The sequence below is a fragment of the Cibotium barometz genome, chromosome 20, assembly GCF_041138505.1.
Source record: "Cibotium barometz isolate CiBa-2024 chromosome 20, ASM4113850v1, whole genome shotgun sequence".
Classification (NCBI taxonomy): Eukaryota; Viridiplantae; Streptophyta; class Polypodiopsida; order Cyatheales; family Cibotiaceae; genus Cibotium; species Cibotium barometz.
In genome coordinates this window covers 54,892,896-54,912,177 of record NC_141065.1, presented here as the reverse complement: position 1 = coordinate 54,912,177, position 19,282 = coordinate 54,892,896, and positions in this window count along the sequence as shown.

Here is a 19,282-nt window from a genome sequence, read left to right as displayed (position 1 = left end):
CACTACCCACACCACCATTGTCTCCATCCTCATTTTCTCAACAAACTTCCACTCTTTCAAGCCTCATAAACTTTATACAATTTGTCGAGTAGAAGGGTGGTATTCACTACTAGAGGAAATTAGCCGAGCAGCCAAGATGGCATGTACTGGATAGGATATCAAAAATGCATCCTCAATGGAAGAGGTGTATACATTCCAATGTTACATACGCTTGACCAACTTGGCAAATAAACCTATCGTGACCACTCTTAGATTCCTAAGATGATCTCAAAGTGTCAGCAATTCAAATGGAATGGATAGTATAGGTAAAAGGCCTAGGATAGCATTGAGCCACATGAAAGAGTAAAAGGCCTAGGATGGCATGGAGCCACATGAAAGAGTAGTGTGGGAAAGATTGAGATAGTTACTTGCGTTGAGGAGGTTCCATTCTTAGATTTCTGAGATGATCTCAAAGTGTCAGCAAATAAGCTATCAAGAACACATCCTCAATGAAGAGGTGTATAAGGTCCCAATCTTACATACGCTTGACCAACTTGGCAAATAAGCCTATCATGACCACTTTTCGATTCCTAAGATGATCTCAAAGTGTCACCAATTCAAATGGATGATTGATATGGGTAAGAAGCCTAGGATTGCATGGAGCTACATGAAAGAGAAGTGCAGGAAAGATTGCATGGAGCTACATGAAAGAGAAGTGCAGGAAAGATTGCAATGGTCAGTTGGTTTGAGGAGGATCCACTATCATGTGACAACTATGTATAGGCAATCATATTCGTTTGAATAGCATGTCCAACGATGTTAATCAAAATATAATAATGTCATGGCCCTGTGAAAATGGAACAGCACAAGTGTGGGCATGGTGGTTGCTGAGTCAGAATATTGAATGATTCACATGGGGGGTGCCCAGACAGAGTTAATGATGTGTGGACATCCCTAGGTGTGAAGGGGGGAACTAGAACATTAGAATTTTAATGTTTTTAAAGTTGCCCCTAGGCCTTAGTGGCCCCTAGGGAACTTTAATAACTTTTAAAGTTGGGGCCCTAGGATTATTATGGGGAGGGGGCCACTCCACTTTTGGAGTGTAAGCTTCTCTCTCCTCTCTCTCTCTCTTCTTTTTGGGGAAAAAGAAACGTGGAGCATACGTGCTCTTGTTGGGAAGCGTGGAAAAGCTAGAGAAGAGCAAGTCGACTACTGCAGGTTTTCTGGCTACTGTGTTCTCTGTGCAAACCAGCTGTACAGTCCTGTACGAATAGACTGCAGAGCTGCAGGTTTTCTCTTCTGGAACAAGCTGCGCACAGTTTGCTGCGAGTACATATGCTGTTGCAGACGACTGTAGCAGGCAACTATCACAGGTGGCTGCTGCTGGTCCTGGTACAGGCCGTACAGCACTGTACGACTGCCGTACAGTGTACGGACAGTTCATGTACAGCTATGCTGGACAGTATAGCTGTTGGCGGCGTTGGACAGATCTGGTACAGGCTGGCTGTGCAGGTACAGTCGTGTACAGATACTGGCTGCAGAGCAGTCAGGCGGCGTATACAAGGACAGCTTCTGGCACGTGTTTCGAGGTAGTACAGACTGGTACAGTACTGTTTTTCAGGACTGTACAGACGAGTACAGCACTGAGGTGGATACAAGGAGGAGGGTACAGACAAGTACATACACACGTGTGAAGCAGGGTTGTGGAAACAAGTGCCTGTAAGTACAGATTGGTACCGTTACTTCCTCCAGTGCAGATACACGGGCTGATTTTGGTAAGCTCCGCATCTGTTCATCTATCTCTCTTTCTACTGCTTTATGTCTGTTTGCAGATTTGAGCTATCTGGCCCCTTGTGAGAGGAGGGGTATGGCAGATTGACAAGAGTGGAGACAGAGGTTGAACAGTACATGTATGTATGAGCTGAGATGTTGAATCATGTGCTTGAGTTATGCCAGATGTATGCTCATGGCTACCCTGCTTAGTGGTCTTGGCTGATCAGAGGGAGGCACAGTGTGTTGCTTTGAGACACATATCTGTGTGCGTGAATCCTCTATGCTAAGAGGGATTACGGGCTGTCAGATTGGACATACAGGTGTAATCTCTTGGCTGATTTTGGTTGTACTCAGCCTTTCATACTTTTGGAATTGAATAAAGAAATACCGCAAGGGGCGCCAAGCTTTGGGGCCAACAGGTGTCGCTTTGTTTTCAGATTTGGGCACTCTAGCCCCAATCTTTTCTGTTTTCATATCTAGACTACAAGTGGACGGGTGACTGCTAGTCTACTGCACTCTGGTTTCTATCAGAGGCCGGTTTCAAGGTTCCATTTTGCCGGGACCAATCATCAACTTTCTGAAGGGGGTGAGCTCGTGGTTGCCTCGAAGAAAGCCATCGCTAAAAATTCAGGAAACATGTCTGATACAGAGGATGAGTACTTCTATCATGAAGAGGAAGAGCAAGAGACTTCTCCTGAGAGAGATGTATCTGAGGATATTCATGCAAGAGAACAGGCTGCAGATGCTGAGCCTTATGATGAGGATGTAACACAGCCAGAGGATGTACATGGTAAAGAGGATGATGATGCTCGGTTCAAAGATCGTTTGGCTAGTGTTATGGATGTATTTATGCAGCTCACACAGAGTGAGAGATTTGCTGAATTTATGAGATCCTGCATAGAGCCCGAGAAAAAGAAGAAGAAGGTTCGTTCTAAGAATCTTCCACAGGGTCATAGTGGTGCCATCCCACAGGAACCATCTCTTGGCCAGTTTCCGAACATGCAGCATGCTTATGGAGCAAACTCACAGAGTTCCTTCTTTGGACAGCCATCAATTCCTCAGCAGAACATGCATCCAGGTTATTTTGGTGGTGGGTATGCACGGGCCTTTTGGAGCTAATTTTCAGCCTGGTATGCAGGGGAATATGTATGGTGGTATGCAGTCCGGTATGCAAGGAAATATGTTTGGGGGCATGCAACCTGGAATGCAAGGCAATATGTTTGGTGGTATGCAGCCAGGTATGCATAACGGAATGTTTGGAAACATGGCTGGGATGTATGGTATGCCTGGTGTGGGAATGGGAAATGTTGACCCAATGATGGGCATGAATGTTGGGGGCAGCAATCTTGCGAAACCACTTCCATATGACAATCTAACGCCTATGGGAAAGGCGAAGGATTACAAGGAAGGGGGAGCTACAGTGAAGTTTGATACATTCAGTGGGGCCAAAGATAAATTGAAAGCACTTACCATTTTACAGCAGTTTGATGCTGCTTTTTCTGGCGGGAATTACACAGAGTCCTCTAAGGTGAGGAAAGCTGCCACTTTTCTCAAGGGCAATGCTTTGCAGTGGTGGTCTACTCTTCTTTTGCAGGGCATAGCACCCGGGTCCAATTTAAACAGGTTTTCTCTTCCGTATGTCTCACATCTACATTTGAGGTGGATGTTATGACTGCATGGCACAAATTGGTGGATGCTTCAAAGTGTGAGAATTTGGAGGATTATAACAAGAAGTTTTGGGAAGCTTTACTCCCAGTGACTTCTTACCGTGCAATGCCTTTGTCTGAGCAGGTGGAGAAGTATTGTTGTGGGCTGCCCAAAGAGGTACGAGATTATTGTATCAAGACAAGAGTAACGAACATGTCACAGATGATTGAAAATGCTATGACAGCTAATGCGTTACTCACTGGTGGATCATCTGGGTTTAAAGACAGTAAGAACTTGAGCAAGAAAGCTGAAAAATCTGGGCATGCTTCTTGTGATGCTAAAGGGTCTTTAGAGACGAAGTATAAGAATTTGCCAATGCCCAAGAGGACTTCTGAGGAAAGACAGGCTTTGAGAGATGCTCATAAGTGTTTTACTGTACTGAAGAGGGGCATATGTCATTCAATTGTCCCAAAAGAAAGTCCCAAAAGGACTCTGACAATAAAGGAGAGCCCAAGTCAAAGAAACCAAAACCTTCTTCTCTGCAGGCTTAGTTCCTGATCTTGTGGGGGAACAGCCAGGTGGTGAAGCAACAGAGTTGTGCAGGGCATGGGGCAAAGTGAGAGATCAGAATGCCTTGATCTTCTTTGACACAGGTGCTAGAGCCAACTTTATTTCACCAGATTTGGCTGGCCGATTGGGGATTCGCGCAGAGGAGATGGGGCCATTACATGAGGCTAATATGGCTTGTCCAGGGTATGCAGAACCCGTTACTCCTATCATTGGGAAGCTTTGGCTTCATTTGCAGGGTCGAAGAGTTCTTTATCATGCCACTTGATGGCTGTGATGTTTTGTTGGGGATGCCATGGTGCCACAGGGTACATGCGGTGGTGGATACTTACAATAGGAAAATCACTCTGACTCATAGAGGGAAAGAACATGTATTGGATGTAAAACTCAAAGGGGAATCTATTCCTATTGTATCCGCTTCGGCGATTTCATCAGTAATGAAAAAGCATCTTTTCGCGTACTTGATTTATGTAAAGGATACACAGGATGATGAGTCTAAGTCTAATTTGTCTATGTTAGATAAGGACAGGACTGATTTCTTATGTGGGTTTCAAGATTGTTTTTCCGAGTCATTACCAAGAGAACTTCCTCCTGAAAGGCCAGAAGATCATGCCATTGATCTGATTCCTGGTAGTACTCCACCGAATAGACCGCCGTACCGTGTTAGTGCAGCCCAACATGAAGAGATTATGAGTCAGGTGGTGCAGGAGCTTTTGAATAAAGGGTTGATATAGCCTAGCTCATCACCCTTTTGCTCACCTATGCTCTTAGTGCAGAAGAAGGATGGTTCTTGGCGCATGTGTATTGATTATAGGGTGCTGAACAAGAATACCATCAAGAATCGATTCCCCATACCGAGAATCGATGACGCCTTGGACCGCTTACAGGGCTCCACAGTTTTTAGTCGTATTGACTTGAAAAGCGGGTATCATCAGACCCGAGGATGTGCATAAGACAGCATTAGACCCGAGGATGTGCATAAGACAGCATTCCGAACCACGTTTGGGTTGTATGAGTTCTTGGTTATGCCCTTTGGTTTGACAAATGCGCCTGCCACATTTAACAGAATGATGGACAGGAAATTTAGGCCTCATAGAGAGTTTGTGGGCACATTCTTTGATGATATGATTGTGCATTCACGAACTGAGGAAGAGCATAGAAGGCATTTGGCCATTGTGTTTGCAGAACTCAGAAACCATAGGCTGGTTGTTAATGGCAAGAAGAGTGAGTTCTTTTTGCAGGAGATACATTTCTTGGGGCATATTATATCTGCGCATGGAGTCCGTCCGTATGGATCCAGCAAAGGTGGAAGCAATTCTTAATTGGCCAGATTTGAGGACCGTGCTTGATGTACGCAGCTTTCTAGGATTGTGTTCCTATTACAGGCGTTACATACGGTACTTTGCTGAAATTGCTTCGCCTCTTCATGCTTTGACGAAGAAGGCAACTCCGTTTAGATGGGCTGATCGGGAAATTACAGCATTCAAAAAGCTCAAAGAAAAGCTTACTTCGGACCCAGTATTGGTGTTACCGGACCTTCGACGAAAGGCTTTTGTTGTCCACCAGTGTGATGCATGTGGAAGTAGCATTGGTGCAGTTCTCATGCAAGAGGGACATGTGATAGCCTATGAGAGTAGAGTATTGCAAGATGCTGAGAAGCATTTACAGGTTTATGAGAAAGAGATGTTGGCTGTAATTCACGCTCTTTCTACATGGAAACACTACTTGCTTGGGGCTGATTTTACTGTACAGATAGATCATCAAACCTTGCGTTATTTCCTTATGCAAACTAAGCTTTCAGAGAAGCATATGCGTTGGGCAAACTTTTTGTCTATGTTTCACTTCCAGATTGTCCATGTGGAAGGTAAAAAGAATGTAGTGGCAGATGCTTTGTCACAGGTCTCTGCAGTTTCACTTGCTTATCATCATGAACTTGATGAAATGAAAGAGCAGTATGCCCATGATGAGGACTTTGAAAGGTTGTATGATCAGATGTTTGAGGGTCAGCGGCATGAGCACTATATTCTCAGGGATGGGTTTTTATTGATGCATGGCAGACTGTGTGTTACCAGGCCATTGTGACTCAAGGTTATGATTGAAAGTCATGCTCCACCGTATGCAGGTCATAGAGGTATTGACCGTTAGAAGACACCAGGGTTATTACAGCCTTTACCTATTCCAGATAGACCTTGGGAGAGCATTGCCATGGATTTTATATTTGATCTTCCACGGACACAAACGCGAAATGATGGCATCTGGACTATCATATGCAGGTTCAGTAAGCAGGCTCATTTCATTCCCGTGCGTAAAACAATCAAAGTGGATCATATGGTGAAGTTGTTCATGGCGAACATCTTCAAGTATCATGGCTTGCCTACGTCTATCATTAGTGATTGTGATCCACGGATGACGAGTTTATTCTGGAGAGGGTTGTTTGACAACATGGGTACAACTCTCAAGTTTTCATCGTCATTTCATCCACAGACAGATGGTCAGTCAGAAGAGGCTAACTCGACAGTGTTGGATCTTCTTAAGTGTTATGTGTCCGAGCACAAGCAACAATGGGAAAAGTATCTTCCTTTAGTGGAGTTTGCATATAACAACACTGTTCATACCTCGACAGGCAAGGCGCCTTTTGAGATTGTGGAAGGAGGGAAGAAGGTACCACCCCATTTTGCATACAAAGGATAAGATCTTTGAGGCTGATCAGTATGTGGAGAGTCTGGATGAAGCTTATCGAAGAGTTAAGTTGGCACTCCAGAAAACTCAGTAGAAGCAAAAGAAAGCCGCAGACCGTTCGCAGACGTGATTTACAATTCGCATTAGGTGATTGGGTTCTTTTACGCTTTGAAAAGGCTAGACTCAAGAAGATGAAGGGTAAAAAGCGCTTATTCCCTAAGTTGAGCATGCGTTATTATGGGCCTTTTCAGGTATTGGAAAAGATTGGTGAGGTAGCCTATGGCTTGAAGCTACCAGATCACTGGAGGATTCATAATGCTTTTCACGAGTATCCTTAGACCTTTCCGTGGGGATGTGCCTGAGGATGTATCAGATGAGGCTTAGCCGGAAGTTGAGGAACTTGATGAGGTTCTGATTCCAGAGCAGATACTGGCACATAAAGAAAGGAAGGTACGAGGTAAAGTTTCCCGTCGCTATCTTGTGAAGTTCAAGAACTATTCACCGATGGATGCGAAGTGGATGGAGGAAGGTGACTTAACAGATTCACCTCAGGTTTTGCAGCTTTATCTCGATGCCTTTCATGGGTCTGGAGCATTACCTGATGCTCAAGAGGGGGTAGCACCTCCACTCCCTTGATATAGACAGGCTCAGATGACATCTAGAGGTCGCTTGGTGCAGTTTTTATCTCACCCGAAGGTACTGAGGCTGACAGTACATCTGTTTATGGGACTTCTATGATATATGTGTACTAGTCACATGGGATTTTGTGGATATGTATGGTTCACAGTGGTATACAACCTGGACTATTACTAGCCATTGTTTTGTAGTGAATGATGTTGATACATGTGCAAGGCTTAGAGAGATTGGGACGCTGATCTTGCCATATTGTATATTTCACTTTGGATATTTTGTTGTATCACCAGAATGCAATCGAGGACGCTTGCCATTTTTCAAGAGGGGGTATGTCATGGCCCTGTGAAAATAGAACAGCACAAGTGTGGGCATGGTGGTTGCTGAGTCAGAATATTGAATGATTCACATGGGAGGTGCTCGGACAGAGTTAATGATGTGTGGACATCCCTAGGTGTGAAGGGGGGAACTAGAACATTAGAATTTTAATGTTTTATTAAAGTTGCCCCTAGGCCTTAGTGGCCCCTAGGGAACTTTAATAACTTTTAAAGTTGGGGCCCTAGGATTATTATGGGGAGGGGGCCACTCCACTTTTGGAGTGTAAGCTTCTCTCTCCTCTCTCTCTCTCTCTCTCTCTCTTCTTTTTGGGGAAAAAGAAACGTGGAGCATATGTGCTCTTGTTGGGAAGCGTGGAAAAGCTACAGAAGAGCAAGTCGGCTCCTATAGGTTTTCTGGCTGCTGTGTTCTCTATGCAAACCAGCCGTACAGCCCTGTACGGGCAGCAGGTTTTCTCTTCTGGAACAAGCTGTGCACAGTTTGCTGCGAGTACATCTACTGTTGTTGCAGGCGGCTGTAGTAGCAGGTGACTATCACAGGTGGCTGCTGGTCCTGGTACAGGCCGTACAGCAATGTACGACCGCCGTACAGTGTACGGATAGTTCAGGTACAGCTGTGCTGGACAGTACAGCTGTTGGCGGTGCTGGACAGATCTGGTACAGGCTGGCTGCGTAGGTACAATCGTGTATAGATACTGGCTGCAGGCGACGTATGCAAGGACAGCTTTTGGCACGTGTTCTGAGGCAGTACATACTGGTACAGTGCTGTTTTTCAGGACTGTACAGACAGGTACAACATCGAGGTGGATACAAGGAGGAGGGTACAGACAAGTACATACACACGTGTGAAGTAGGGTTGTGGAAACAAGTGCCTGCAAGTACAGATTGGTACCGTTACTTCCTCCAGTGCAGATACACGGGCTGATTTTGGTAAGCTCCGCATCTGTTCATCTATCTCTCTTTCTACTGCTTTATGTCTGTTTGCAGATTTGAGCTATCTGGCCCCTTGTGAGAGGAGGGTTATGGTAGATTAACAAGAGTAGAGACAGAGGTTGAACAGTACATGTATGTATGAGCTGAGATGTTGAATCATGTGCTTGAGTTATGCCAGATGTATGCTCATGGCTACCCTGCTTAGTGGTCTTGGCTGATCAGAGGGAGGCACAGTGTGTTGCTTTGAGACACAGATCTGTGTGCGTGAATCCTCTATGCTAAGAGGGATTGCGGGCTGTCAGATTGGACATACAGGTGTAATCTCTTGGCTGATTTTGGTTGTACTCAGCCTTTCATACTTTTGGAATTGAATAAAGAAATACCGCAAGGGACGCCAAGCTTTGGGGCCAACAGGTGTCGCTTTGTTTTCAGATTTGGGCACTCTAGCCCCAATCTTTTATGTTTTCATATCTAGACTACAAGTGGACGGGTGACTGCTAGTCTATCACACTCTGGTTTCTATCAGAGGCCGGTTTCAATAATGAGTAATGTAAAGTCTCAACCAAATTCAAAAGGACAAATCCCTTCCTTAGTAAGGCACATGCTTTATGTTAGTGTGAAAGATAGTAGACTACTATAAACACTGCTTGTGTGAAGTGGTGATACCATTTTGGCACCATGCAACCACTTTCGCCTATCACCCTATCTAGCATGGACTCTTTGAGATGATGGTGGTCGTGGATTCTATGGATTAATAGCTTGTTTACTTTGTTGTTTTGCTGACTTTCCCCAAGAAGAGGGTACCCTTCACATTTGTTAAAGTTCCACCCAATTTCAATGTCCCCATTCATTCTGAGTTTCATTCATAATCATGAAGATGGAAGCCAACTTGTCTTATCTAATGTTTCCAAGTAGGCCATGGCTTCAATCTAGTAAAGGTGGTGTATTTAGAATACATAAAACATGACTACTTTGTTTAAGAAGAAGTGTTGCAAATACATATCTAGCCAATTATTCAATTGAGATTGAGAAACATACCCACAATGGTAGTTTTTTTTATTACAGATTGTTGACATAAAAGCACCTTGATATTAATCCCATGGCTAACATTGACCTTCACATGGTAGTAGCATGCCCTGGCACTGCAACATATCAAAGGAAAACTTACCCAACAAATTTCATTATTAGACAATTGAATAACACAAAACTACATGAAGAGCCATCATTCACGTGGTGAGTGCATTCAATTAGTCCTAATTAGTTGCTAAATATTGATTAATAGATTAAATGATTACATTAAAAAAGCATCAAGGTAAATTCTAGATTGCCCACTAAGGAAATAATGAATTGTTTAAGAGAATCATGTATTTTATAACGTTCATGTTAAGAACCTTCTTGCTCTCTACCAAGGAATCATAGTGCTAGTGGTTAGATCACTTGTCATGGATTAAGGAAATCCCTTGGAGAGGCTAAAGAAGCTAAGAGGTGTGCTAATATTTTGCATTTCTTTTACAACTAACCTATTTTGACTTTCTTTTTGCTAGAACAATACATACCATTCCCAATGACTTTCAACCCTTCCGCTTCTCTCTAATCAACTAAGCAATCCTTCCAAAAGGTAATGGTTAAGCTAGGAAGCTTGAACCACCCTCTTCCATAATCATGCTCAGTCATTATCTCACTCAAGCAAGCAAGCATGCACACACACTAGTAACAAGAAGGCAAGAGCTTAAGAGACGAAGAAAGCTTTACACTTGAGAAATGATAGAATTCCCCCTTTCACATTATCAAATGTTACCTAATCACCCAGCTTAAACAGGTGCCCAATCCCTATTTATACCCATATATACAAGGTTTGTGGCTCTTGCTCACTTCCCTGGCCTATACATAATGTGAATGCAACTAAGCCTAGAGGCAAAGATTTTAGGTGTACAAAAGAGAGTTAACAATGCCCCTACCAAGATTTGCTTCTGTCCTTAGAAGCTGAGAAAGATGGGTGTGTCAATCTGGGAATCTTCATTTCATCTTTACGATGACCGCATCTAGTGGAAGTGTTGCATCGCTTTTAATCATTGGAGAGGTCTACCATTGTTGGAAATGAAGACAAAATTGTAGCCTCAAAGGATGAATTTGGACGAAAACATCTCCTCAAAAGCTCGCATTCGGAATGCCTCCAAAAATTGGATCCTAGAAAAAAAGGCCATATAGATTAAGGTCGAAGGCGAGGCCCCCCACATGAGACTCATCATACTTGTGCCACTGCATGACTCCCTTATCTTCCTTGAAATCTCGTAAGAAAATTATGATTATAATGAGGAACTTTATTAAAGCTTCAATGGCCACATTAGAGGCATCCTGTGATGATAAGATGCTATGAATTAGACGATCGGCCCACACATCCATTCCTCTATTAGAAGCATTGTGAAGGGTGGTGACTCAAACTCTGGGAAGTTAAGGCATAGAGTGTTAGTTTTCTTTCTAGATTCATACTTCTTCTAATGCATATGCATGTGTAGCGGCATGTGCATCGGGTTGATTTGTTGGTTGACTAGCGCGGCGCACTTTGTCGCAGAGCAAAATCAGGATAACGGAGGAATCTAAGTCACTACTTTGGTTGGTTCTTCATCTTCAGACTATTGAAAGCTCTATCATAGGCCCCCGTGCACTTGAACTGGCATATTCTGTATCCATTGTTTGAAAGGATGTTCGAGGTATAACCAGATAAGTGGGACCTCCACAATATGTGCACTCCATGGATTGGTTCCCTACATGAAACTTCTTGGCCATTCTCTGTAGATGACATTATCGTAATCTTGGATCCAGGGCAAGTGGGAAAAACCTCTTGATATCTCTTCGGGGATTCTTTACTCTACCTCAAAGAATAATTTTGCAAGGTTGAACTGCCCAGGTATAGGGTCACGCGCCCATGGTGGTCTCTGTATTAGTGGTTGGGTAGGACCTCTCCTTCTTCATGCAGCTTGCTACCCTTTAACGATGGTGGTGTTTCCTCAAAGGCATGGTCATGGAGATTTGGGACCTTGGTCTCCTTAGGCTGGCCCTCTCTTGGTTTGTGGATGTTCCTTGGAAAGCTTTAGTTTCTTTGGGTTGCTTTTTAGTGGTGGCTTCTAAGAGTGGCTCCGTGTCATCTCCTTATGGACCCTTGTTGATGGCATCCCCGCCTCCTAGTTCACCCCTTCACCTGATGCTTCAGAGCCGGAACCACTCAATGGGCCGTGCTTTTCCATCCATCTTTCTACCTCCTCAATGAATGCATATACTTTATCATCCCTCCTCCATTCTGTCAAAGGTGGGATAAGAAAATTGTAAAGTGGTAAAAAAACATTACATTGGGCCACCTTTTACTCTTCTATCTAGGCCACAATATGGCAATAGAGAATCACCCCACCTTTAAGGCTCTGTAGGTAGCCCTCATATGAGCAGTTAATCCCTCTTCTTGGATCCATGCCTCCACATGGTCCAGCATTGCATCGTTCATGGTAGTTGGCTTTACAAATTGATCAGCATTCAAGATTAGTTTTTGTTAATGTTAACCACGGGCACTTAACTTTTATAAGACATCGCTGGAATATATAAGTAGTCTTACTATGAAATTAATGTTAAATAGAGAAAGTCTACAAACTTAGTGTACATACTTGCTTAAGACTAGTAATAGAGGCTGGGCCATTTTTAAGTTTGGTCAACCTAGTGTGAAAACTAGTCACATATATAAGTCATTTTTGACAATAAGCAATACAAAATCATGCCATTGCAATAGTTTACATGTGGCTCTTTTTCTTCCCTCTTCTTGCTTGTTTGTATGCTTGCTTGATGGATGCATGCTTGAGTATGTTTGATTATAGTAGGCTTCCCTCTTCGATTAGCTTCTTCTTACTTTGATTTTTGTGAGAGAAGATGGATCTCTTCTTGCCTCCTTCTAGGAAAGAAGATATCTCTCCTTTCACCCCTTTGGCAAGAACAAAGCTCTCCTTTCACCCCTTTGGCAAGGAGCAGTTTAGTGTGATAATGGAATGAGGACACGATGATGAACAAGCTAGTGCACCCACACTGGAAGTCACACTGGAAGTTGTAGATTGCGGCTCTAAGGCTAAACCCAATGACACATGCTTCAAGGTAAGCACTTTGCTTGAACATATTTAGTGCTGCTCTACCAGGGACTAGCCTAGGGCTTAGCTCTGTTTTCCGTCCATTCCAAGGTATTGAGAATATTGTCTCGTGTTGATTAGGAGGTCACACTCTAAAAAACATATGGTTTTGGAACCTTGGATGTGTTTATTTGTTATGTTTGATTTTGATTTAGAGTTTATTTTACATTAGGGCATTTTATCTCATATTGGTAGGATAAAATTTGATTAGGGCATTAGGAGTTTATTTTGCATTAGTGCCTTCTATTTCGTGTATTGGTAGAATAAAACCCTGATTGGTAGAGTAAAAGCATGCAAAATCATCTTAAAATAATTTAAAAACTTAACTAGTTATATTGCAACCATTAATTAGGATAAAGAATATTAATCTCACCCCATCAAGTCTAAAAATTTATAAAAATCACCAAAAACTAGGCCAAACCAGCTCTCGGGTAGGGAACGTGAACCCACAATGCTGCGCAAAAAGACGTGATCTTGGACACATGAGTCATAAGCCTGGAGCCATGAGTCATGATCTTGGACACATGAACTTGCAGACGTGAGCCTCTGCAGACATGAGCATGGAGGTAGATATACGTAATATAGTACATGAGCATGGAGGTAGGTATATCTAATATAGTGCATACCAATTATTATAGCCATAAAGGCCCGTATAGACACACCTACCCATGTCCTTAGAAGATATTCTTGTCATACAATATTTACCAATTATTATAGCCATAAAGGCCCGTATAGACACACCTACCCATGTCCTTAGAAGATATTCTTGTCATACAATATTTACCAGCTACAAATTCCAAGGAAAATTCTTATCTTTCATAATTATTAGGGAATTAAGTACACTTATTATCCAATAAGTGCACACCAACCTTATCATGGACTAAGTTCCTAGATTTTTGTGTCCTAGATAGGCCTATTTCATACCAAGGAAGTATTGAGCTGAGTTCATACGAAAAGGGCATGAGCCTACATGCGTGAGCTTAGACACGTGATGAACGTGAGCCAAGAGACGCAAACCTGGACATGTGAGCCAAGAGATGTGAACCTACATATGTGAGCTTGAACATGTGAGCCGGTAGACATAAGTCTAGGGTGTGAACCTGGCCACGTGAACCTAGCAGCATTTAAAAAATAATATTTAAAATAATTATCATACCTGATCCAGAAACATCGAGACCTTTGATACGAACGTGTTCTGGACTAATTGTTTACGATAATACAATCAATTGCAATGCATCAAACTATACCTCCTTAAACCCACCAAGCCTTCAATTCTAGCAAACGATCAGCACACTCAGCAAAGTATTCCGTAGTTAAGAAGGCTAGACTTCTTCAAATCCATCTCAAGCGAGGAGCTTTAGGAAGAAATGAGCCAACGAAACACAGACGTGAGTGGAGAAGCATGAAAACACCTAGAAACAAGACTCACCACAGTTCTTCGAACTCTAGATTCACCAATTGGCTTTGTAAATAACACCTTAATTTTTATAAAGAATGCCTTTAACTACTCTTTATCGTTGGATGCAGTTCTAATAATGAAGGAGTAGGTGCTGGACCAAGAACCTTAAGGTTTTCTCCTATCTATAGGAAAGGTCAAACCATCTTAGATACCATAATGTTTCAAACATTTGGTGTTGATCCTGAGCTGGGTTTACCGTGACCAAAAGCAACACAAAAACCATAGTTTATCCCAAGCTTACCCATGACCAAAAGTAGCACAACAACCATAGTTTATGGTAAATAGGACATGTCTCATTTTTCCTACCACTAAGGACAAATGTTTCACAACTCACATAATAGCAAAAGCGCAAACAACGTAAGAAGCATGAGTCCCACTCTCCATAGGATCCCACTATAGAAGTGAACCAAGTTCCATTTGAATGAGGAACAAGAAACATGGGGAAGGAGGGTAAACAACCAATGTCAAACCACCTCATCATAAAGGGATCGATAAGGCATCATAGAACATGTCAACCGTAGAGTAAAGCTAACATCCTCAAAGTCAAGCATGTGGAGGACAAGTGTTATTGGAAACTATGCAGCCCAACCCCATAGAGCAAGAGATTTTGTACCCTGAAATAGAGGGTCTCATATATCCACCTCCTTAGGTTCCACTACCACATGGCTACGTAGTAGTTATGCTTATGATGGCATTTGAAATGAGAAAAGGGGTTGTGACCAACGTAGTAGCACCTAGAAACTCTGAGTTGGTAAAACAAATCCACTCCACATCTCAAGGATGATGACCAAGTTTGATAAAACTATACATCCTATTCAATACGTAGAGAAGTTTATTAAAATTTGTGAGGCAAGGGATGGATTGATGATCCCACCAAGATCTGCTCATTTGGACTTTACCTTGAAAGCAAAGTAGGCTAATGGTTTCGGTTATTAAACCCACTTGAAAAGGCCATCTACAAGGTTTTGAGACACACTTTCATACAAGGATTATCACTCAGTGGAGCTAGATGAGGTTCTATCACACAGATATACAACCTCAAGCAAGAGGAGGGTGAAATAATGTGAGACTATATTGCTAGAACTAAGTATGTACATGTAGGACTATATTGCTAGAACTAAGTATGTACATGTAGGACTATATTGCTAGAACTAAGTATCTCCACATGAGATGTAGCACCTATGAAAGACGGGATGAGTACTACCACGAGACAAGGCAATAGACCTAGTAGAAAATCTCCAAGACAAGCATGTAGATGTCACCCACCCAAACCAAAAGATAGGGGACGCATTATCCAAAACCTCATCATTGGCCAAGGGTACCCAGCCAGAGTCTTGGTTAAGGACAAAAGCATGGATGCGTTAACAGAGACTTTACTAAACCGTTTAGGTCAGTACTAGTAGGGCCAGCCCCACAACCTCAAGGCTAGCACCTCAAGAAAGACACCCACATCTATTCACATGAAGAGATATGGTTTGGTATGTAATTTTTTATCAAACCTATACAAATAGGGAGTATCCAATGCTGAGACCTAGTCAACAAGAGTATTATGCTCATTGCCAGTACCATGTGAACCAAGACACAGCTCATTGTTGGTAGTAGGGAAACCCGACACCATAACCTATGCTCCAGACCACTAGCCCTATCACCCATACCAAATGCTTCTTTAATAGGCACAAGCTCTAGGGCCTAGAGATTAACTTGGCACCATAATCTATGCTCTCGACCACTAACCCTATCTCCCATGAATGCTTCTCAATAGGCACAAGCTCCAAGATCTACATATCCAAACCTTATACCATGAGAGGTATGCACTCTTCCATACATCTATGCACCTTTCTTGAGATGGTTGAGCCTGAATGTTATGATACCAATGTTGCATGCACAAAAGCCTTATTGTACTTGATCTAGGCATAAGCCTGAATGCTATGATACCAATATTGCATGCACACAAGCCTTATTGTACTTCATTTAGCCATAAGCCTAATGATTAGGAGCACCAATGTTGCATGCACGAAAGCCTTATTGTACTTGATCCAACCATAAGGCTAGTTATTAGGAACACTAATGCAAATGCAATAAATAGACAATGACAGAGAGAAGAGAGAGATAAACTGTATTTTTATTATATTGATATGGTACAAAAAGATGTATATTGTTGTATAACTTCCATGGTCTTTGGCTTGCCAAAAGAGGACTGAATCCTTGACCAAAAGATTACCTAATGACTGACTATGATCTATGAATAAATTGTGGCTTGCTATTTATAGTAGGCTCTTAAAGATCCCCTACATAGGGTACAAATGTGCGGACTCGAAATGGTTCTATATGAGAATATCGGGTTTTTATAAAAATACTCTTCTCCCATTAATCTAATTTTGGGTAGGTGCCAACATTTGGACCACATGAGCTGGTTTGAACGTATGGTCATGTTAATTCCCTTTTCAACTCGCTATTCTTAAAAATGGCGACAGAGAACACTTGCAAATGAGAAAATTAATCCTAAATTGGGGGTTCCGATTAATACAACATCGACACATGGAGACACTCAAGTACTTAATAACAGTAGTAGAAATGACGCACAAAGAAGAAGAAGAAGACTTAAAAGAATCTTAATACTTCGAGTCTAATTTATACATACATCTGGTTTTGTTCTATTTATGATTACCACATATACTGTATAATCATACACCATAGTTTACAATTGATCTACGTTGGGAGGAAGTGGGCTTGATGTGGAGGTGGGCTTTGTCTTCTTCGGTGGTCTTCCTTCTTCATCATCTTCTTCTTAAACTTCATCTGCTGGGAGATCTATTCTTGGTAGTTGCACCTCTAGAGGCAACAATTCTGGTGGAACACACCCGCTCTTTCTTGTCCTCATTAGATATCTTTTGCCATAAGAAGGCAATGTGTCTGGTTCATTTATTCCTGCCGCAAGATCCTGGGTTGTGTATGATTGGCAGGTAGTCAAGGCATCTTAGCGCTTGACATCCATGCCCATGACCAAACACCTGCAATGCAAATTGTTTCTTCATCATCACCACTTTCTTAGCATTCAATGGCACATCATATCCACCACAAAACCTAGAGAGTACTTTTAATGTGAATAAAGTAAAATTTGCATTGTCTTTTAAGAACTCTTTATGAAATATAATGATTTGCGCATTAAAATTGTAATCATCATGATTCAAGTCAACTTACTATCAATTATAAGCAAGTGTCATAAAGTGTACGTACCTTTTGATGATTCAAATGTCTTATATATTCAGCGAGACCAACATCCTTATGATGACCTGTTGATTTTGAGCTGCTTAGCACCGGATGATCTTGAGCCTCCTGATCTCTTCAAGAAATCATCATCATATACAAAAACCTGCAAATAATGTAATACGTTTAATCGACAAAATACACGTAAAATGAATATTAATAGCTTAAGAAATTTTTGGTACTGTTACTTGTTGATTTTCGTCACCCTCAAGCATTTTTCTTGTCCACAAAGGGATTTTAGACTTACTGTCTTCATGTATGATGGTAGCTGCTATATATTTTCCCATATCTGCCAAACCAAGACGGTCTGCAATTACTGTAGCCTCCTCCTTGGAAGGCAATTAGCTTTCATATATCCTAGCTTCATTGAACATGTCCCTTAACATCTCCTTGCCAGGTAGATACTCAGAGTCATGGACTGCATAATTAACTAGGAGGTGTTTGTCAACTCCTTGCTCTACCCACCCCATGTCTTTTTCACTATAATTTGCTAAAGAAGCCAATAAATAGTCATGAATATTAAAATAATGCATAATGTCTATTAATAATACATAATCACATTGTTATGCCATGGTAAAGCTAGGCAAAGAAGGAAGTGACAAGTCCCCCTATTCATTCTCATTAGGTGGAATGGCTTCCAATGGGATTATATGCAAGGGTGTTGTTGCATCATCGACACCGACAAGGGATGTACTAGTGGGAAATGTTTCCTTTTCGACCTCTACCCTCTCCTCTGTTGGATTGATAGCCAACTCTTCTTCAACTCCATCATCCTTGATTGGCCCTTGACTGCTTGGTAAAGCCGTTGTCTGGGGCTTAGAGTCTTCAGTAAGGAGATGCAGAAAACAAAGAAATCCATAACTGTATTGGAGAAGGCGACACTTCTTTGAGTGTAATGGGCATTTCTCCTCTACACTACTGCTACTGCAATTGGGGATCTTTTCAAGACAACGGTAGAGCCTTCTTTTCATGACTTTCTCTATTGTGAAATCAAATGGATGAACATATCGTACAGAAACGTAAGTCACAATGTTGTCAAAAACTATATGTTCATGATCCTGCTCCCGATCACCAAGAACAATCCTAGAAATCTTGATAATGTTCTCAAAAAAAGGAAATTCTGCATTGAACATTACAGACAATTCAGGAGCACGGTGGTGGGCATGTGCATTGTATAGGAACATATACAACTTTTTGCGTAAGACTCTTCCGCCTCCTCACCAGATTCTAAGAGAATGTCTAACTCAAGAGCCGACATACCTAAAGAAACATTTCAGTCAATTAGGACAAGCACGCTTAATATACAAGGGGTCAGTACGAAGCGATAAATAGCTTAGGCGATGCATACGAGCACCTTGTTACTTAGTACTATGGCCACAAAACAAAAGGATACAAAAGGGGTCATTATCAAGCGATTAGGGGCTTACGCAATGCTTGCGAGCTCCCTACCGCTTGGTACTGACCCCTTCTGTATAAAAGGATAGACATGGGGGTAAACACGAGGCCATATGAATCATGGGGTTAGTACCAAGTGGTAGGGGGATTACGCGATGTTCGTGAGCCCCTTATCGCTTCATACTGACCCAGATAACAAAATGGAAGATCCCAAAAACCAAAAAACAAAAGGGGGTCAATATCAAGCGATTAGGGGCTTACGCGATGCCTGCAAGTTCCCTACAGCTTGGTACTGACCCCTTGTGTATAAAAGGAGAGACATGGGGGTAAAGACGAGGCCATATAGATCATCATGGGGTCAATACCAAGTGGTAGGGGGCTTATGCGATGTCCGCGAGCCCCTTACTGCTTTGTACTGACCCAGATAACAAAATGAAAGACCCCAAAACAAAAGA